This window comes from Musa acuminata, chromosome BXJ2-10, assembly GCF_036884655.1.
Source record: "Musa acuminata AAA Group cultivar baxijiao chromosome BXJ2-10, Cavendish_Baxijiao_AAA, whole genome shotgun sequence".
Classification (NCBI taxonomy): domain Eukaryota; kingdom Viridiplantae; phylum Streptophyta; class Magnoliopsida; order Zingiberales; family Musaceae; genus Musa; species Musa acuminata.
This window is the reverse complement of record NC_088347.1, coordinates 19,594,377-19,600,466: the sequence shown is the minus strand read 5'-3', so window position 1 is coordinate 19,600,466 and position 6,090 is coordinate 19,594,377.

Genomic DNA, 6,090 nt, shown 5'->3' with positions numbered 1-6,090 from the left:
CGTGATGGCAAAGGCCATGCATGGGAGTTACAGTCTGTCTTTCCATCGACCAAATGGACTGCTTAGAGAACACAGAGGTGTTGAAGCAGGAGGTCGAAAGGGGCGAGGAAGCGACGATGAGTCTAGAGGGACTTAGCTACCCAAAATCAAGCATCAATTAGAATGGAGGTGGACTCAGAGGAGTGCCACGGAGACATATCTACTGATCGTGAAGAAAAGGGATGCAGATGCGAGGCGACGGATAGTAGGGCCATGGGCATGGCAGCGCCATGGTACCGCAGAGGCGGGACTTCCGTGAAAGTCATTGATCCCTTGCTCTCATGGAGGGAGAGCGCTTGGTCGTGAAACAGGCCGAGGAGGTGGAGAATGCAGAGGCAATCTCCAAGTACCGAGACAAGGCTGAAGGGCAGAGGCCGAAGAACTTCGTAAGACCGGTGTCAATGTGCTTCTCATCAAGATAGCCGAAAGTGAAGGACTTCGGGTCATGCAAGAGTGCATAACCAAGGAACGAAGCAGGCAGTATGCGGTGTTGTACCTTTGCTACTCAGTGGAGTAGGCGGTAGGGTTGATGGAGAAGACGGTACAATCCCAGAGGCGACCAAAGCTATAAGAGAATTACTCCAAGTCGGGGTGAAAACTTCTCGCATTCCAGAAGTTCGATGGCATTGAGAAGGTGAATCACAGTAGCTAACTCAACGCAAGGAGTGCAAACACTTCAAGTGCTTCAGAAGTGTGAGCAAAGAGCAGGCGAAGACCAGTAACCAGCTCGATGCATGGAGTACAACCTCGAGGAGGCGGGCGAAGTCAAGTAACCTTTGCCTTCTCAACTCTCAAGAGAATGGACGAAACCGAGTACCCCAATTCTCTTATCTATCCAGTAGAGGAGCTCTGCACAAGTTCAAAGACCCTTTGAAGATAATAAAAGACAATAGTTGTCAAATCCTCACCAACGATGATCAGTGCTACTGAGAGTAGATTGTCCGCTTCATTTCCCAATGAAATGTCAATCGAAAGCGGAAGTGATGCGAACCTACTTGGATATAACAACTAAGTGAAAGAAGAGTCAATGAGCAAATTTTATGGAGGAAGGACCCAAAACTTCAGAAGTTTGCGAGACTATGCTCGTTAAAGCTCCAACAAGCATCCACCCAGTTCAAGCAGCATGAGGAATTTGAGAGACTGGCGCAGTAAGGATGGTCTTTTCCTTCATCTGGGAGATCCACAGGAATCAACAAGGATCAACACAACTCAGCCAACCCCACACCAGAGTCAGAGTCATTGGTGAGTTGAAGCAGCATGGCGGATCAAAGGTTCGACTACTAAAAAAAGACAACAGCGGAGAGCAGCTAGGAGCCAAGAGGCGCATTGTAGCTGGAGCAAAAGATTGAAGACTCAGCAAAGGCGAGGAGTTGTAGTGTTGACAAAGGCTTTAACGAGGACGTCGAAGGAATAAGTGGGGGAGAATGTCATGGACAAACTTCTAAACAAGATGTTTGATGTAATACTTATGTATGTCTGTGTCTTTTGGCATGTTCATGCCTTGTACAACATATAGAGGGGCGGTCGAAGGCTTAATAGTCCCATTTTAGTTGGGTTGGTGGCCTCTTTAGGCTTGTAAATAAAGGTTGTGTCATGTGGACACGTGCGAGAGATTTTCGGTCTGTAATGGACCATTTTACCCTTTGTTGTGCCATTGTTCAGAGCTTGTAAAGTTTGTTTATAATTTGCATTGTCTATGAAGTGTTTTTCGGAGATGTTTGCTTGTGGATCCCGATTGAGGCGTTCTCTCTAACCCGTTCTCTCTTTTGGTGGTCCTAAGGGACAATGGGAGGCTTCGGGGAGGCTGACCTTTGTGGACGGACACGCAAGGGTGCCGCACGACTTAGGCAAAACCAGCTAAGTCCGTGACAGTTCGTCGGAAGTTCTACGGGAACCAATCGAGAAGTCTATGAGCTTACCAAAGAAGCTCGTCGAAACTCACCAAGAAGATCATCGTAAAGTCCAGGAGCTTGCCGGGAGTCCGCTGGAACATTGCTGAGAGTTCGTCGGATGTTCATCGGAAGTACGTCGAAAGCTCGTCGGAAGAGCAATTGGCTGAATTGGGCCGAATTAAGCACCCAATTCAGCCCCTGAAAATATGGCCAACGGTGGCACCGCTTGGAAGGCAGTGCCCCTGGTTTTCTCGGCAGTGGTATCGCCCAGACTCTGGCAGTGGTGCTGCCAGTGGTGGTACTACCCCTATTCGACGGTGGTACCACCTAGTGACATATCAATGGCGGTAGTACTGCCTAGAAACGGTGGTGGTACCACTAGTACCCCGAATTCCGGAGATGTGACACTTTTTTGCTCCAATTTTGAAGTCATTGGGGCCTATAAAAATCTCACCCTTTTCTGCATGAAAGGACACAAAAGCATTGAAATAATCTTGAGTTGTTGGGGTGTAAAAGTATTGTAAACAAGTGCTATAGTCCTCCTCCTCTCTTTCTTAGTTTTGAGATCATTCAAGAGAGATGTGAGACTTGTAAGGGTTCTCTCCTAACCCTGAAAAGGAGAATGGATTATAAAAGAGGTGGTTGGTCTTCACCTATTGAAGGAAGGCCTTTAGTGGACGCCGGAGACTTCGGCGGAGGAGGAATCCAAAAGTGGATGTAGGTCACGTTCACCTAACCACTCTAAATCCTGGTTTGCTTTTCATTTAAGCAATTTACATTATTGTAAATCTCCTTAATTCTATCTTGCACTTTTACGAAAGCTTTCAAGTTCATAATTTCTCCAAAACGGATTATTTTTTGTTCGAATCAGTTTTAATCGAAACACAAGTCTTTTAAAATCATAAAAGTTTTTCGCTTTACTAATTCACCCCCCCTCTTAGTGCCGCTCTTGATCCTAACAATTGGTATCAAAGCAAGATTCACTCTCATTTGGTTTTAAACCCAAGAGAGATGGCATTTGCCGGCAACCTAGAGGGCCATTCAATTACACGCCCGCCCATGTTCAATGGAATGAATTACACATATTGAAAGACTAAAATGAGAATCTTCCTAATTTTAATAGATTTCAAATTATAGAATATTATAAAAAATGACTTTCAAAAGTCTTCTCTTCTAATGAATGATCGGAATGATTTAGAGAAAGAAGACTTTTACTTTAAACGCAAAGGCTATGAATGCATTGTTTTGTGCATTAGATAAAAACAAGTTTAATCGAGTATCGATTTGTGAAACGGCTTTTGACATTTGACACACACTCGAAGTGACTCATGAAGGGACTAGTAGAGTGAAGGAGTCGAAAATTAATTTTTTAGTGCATTCTTATGAGTTGTTTCGAATAAAACCGAGTGAGACTATTAGAGACATGTACACCCGATTTACGGATATTGTCAATGGTCTAAAAGGACTTGGTAAAAGTTTCTCGGATTTTGAACTTGTTAATAAGATTTTAAGACCCCTTCCAAAAAGTTAGGATCCTAAAATAACGATCATTCAAGAGGCCAAAGGTCTAAATAATTTTCCTCTTGAAAAACTAATTAGGTCACTAATGATATATGAAATGACCTGTAAGGATATGAAGAGCTTGAGGATACTCTTCCAAAGAACAGGAAGGATATGATACTAAAAACTCAAGAAGACCACTTGAAAGAAAACTCAAGTGATGAGGACCTTGATGAAGACTTAGCACTTTTAACAAGGAAATTCAAAAAAAATATTAAAAGGTATAAATTTAAAAATGACACTAAAAATAAATTTGAACCCAAGAAAGATAAAGTAATTTATTACAAATGCAAGAAGCTAAGACACTTTAAGAGTGAATGTCCCCGAGGAGACAACCAAAGAAGAAGGCTCTCAAAGTTACATGGGACAACTCAAGTGCTTTCGAAGAAGAGGAGCCAATCGGCACCGAGCAAGTTGCTCACTATGCGCTAATGAATATTGGAGATGAGGTAACAAGTTCATTAGACACAAATTTAACTTTCGATGAGCTTTCAAGTGCTTTTCATGAATTGTTTGATGAACGTAGAATCTTAAGTAAAAAGTACAACTCTTTGAAAAAGGAACATGCTTCTCTTATTAGCAACTTTGATAGAGTAAAGATTGTGCATGAAAATAGCTTAACATCTTGTACAAAGTGTGATGAACTAGAATTACTTCAAAAAGAAAACTTACTACTTAAGAAAACCTTAAAAAAGTTTGAGGTTGGTAGCAAATCCTTGAACATGATCCTTGCCAACAAGGGTCACGTTCATAGAAAAGGTGAAATTGGATTTGTGAGTAGCTCTCATCATAATCCAACCACCTTTGTTAAAGGCCCTACTTTGCATGTTTTACCTCGAAAGAAATGTAACTTTTGTTACAAATTTAGGCATGTAGCTTATCATTGTCCATTTAAAGAATGTAGTTACATAAATTGATTTGAGTTCCAAAAAGAATCTCAAATGACTCAATGCAACATGATAAGCAATATAGATCGATTTTTTAGGCACCCAATGTCAAATGGGTACCTAAAAATCATCATTTTTTATAGAAAAATATACCATCACAAGGTAGAAGCAAGAGATGGTACCTTAATAGTGGATGCTCAAGGCATATGATCGGAGATCCATCTCAATTCTCTAAGCTCACTAGTATAGAGATCTGTAAGGATTCAAAGATATACGATCTCCTTAGGTAATACAATGTTTCATATATGCAGTTTTAAGTTTCGCGGATTTTACGCATCAATCTTCACATGATGACGAACACATTGATGGGAAATTTGGAGATTTTGTTTTTATGTTCTTATGCTGTGCATGTGATATCGCCTCCAGATTTCCTAACACAATCTTCACACGATGATCCGATATTGGATTTTTAGAAACCTATTTTTTTTTCTATTCTTCCACTGGCACATGTGATGCTACCAAAGTTTCCCAATAACATGGCTTAAGACAACTGACCAACCAAAGCTCCAGCATCCCTAACACACTCATCGAATCCCTAACACACTCATTGACAAGGAGGGTTGTTGAATCTTATGATAATATAGATAATGTATAAGGAGGGCATCCTCCCAAACTAAGAAGCAGATGGAGGATGATCGCACCCGCTATAACATCCAGAAGAAATTTATCCTTTATTTGGTGCTCAAGCTCAGGAAAGAATGTAATTTTTTTGTTAAGATCATCACCCTTAAAGTTAAATCTTCTGACACTATATAAGTACCAAAATTCAAGATAAAGAGAGGATTTCATCTGATGAGCATAGGTTATTCTTCACTTGAAAGTAGTTAGAGGATGGTCATCATGACAGACTACGACATCCAAAAGGAATCTATCATTCGTTTAATGCTCCTACCGAGGAAAGGGATATAATTTTTTTTTGTTAAAACTCTCACCGGCAAGACGACCACAGAAAGAAGCAGCTGGAGTACGGTCACACTCAAGCAGACGAGGACATTCAGGAGTCCACCGTCGGCCTAGTGCGCCTTCGTGGTGGCCAGTGAATCCTTGTCCTGCACGATTGCTGCTTTGGTGTCTCTTACGCTGATGATGTTGTCTGTGGCCAAGTGTCATTTGAAACCTACTGGTATTGGTGTCAGCTGGAACTCATGTTAATGTGATGGCAATAATGTCTTTGCTTCTGGATATTGGTGCTTAACGAAGAAAGCTTTTAGCCTTTGGATGGAAGTTGTGGCTGATGGATCAATCTAACAATTGAAACGATGAACATGTACGTGTCCATGCACGAATGTAAAAGCATCGAACCTCTCCCCAAATTACAATGTGTTTGTGAAAGATACCCCAATTGTGTTTCAATAACCTCTTCGATTATGAAAGATACCCCAACATGTACGTGCTTCAATAACCTCTTCGATTATCTATTCAAGGAAAAAAGATATTACAATGTGTTTGTGAAAGATACCCCAAATGAGCGACTTATACTTGTCCATATGATAACTTGGTTGATCTGACTCGCTCGTTATTGTACAGATATCGGGAAGGCAATGTTAGATAGAAGACTGATTGCCATTAAAATGCTTGGTAATGGCAGCAACAATATATCGGCACATAAAAGAAATTACAAACATCAGTTGGTGGTAAGCTCAACTGTAGCT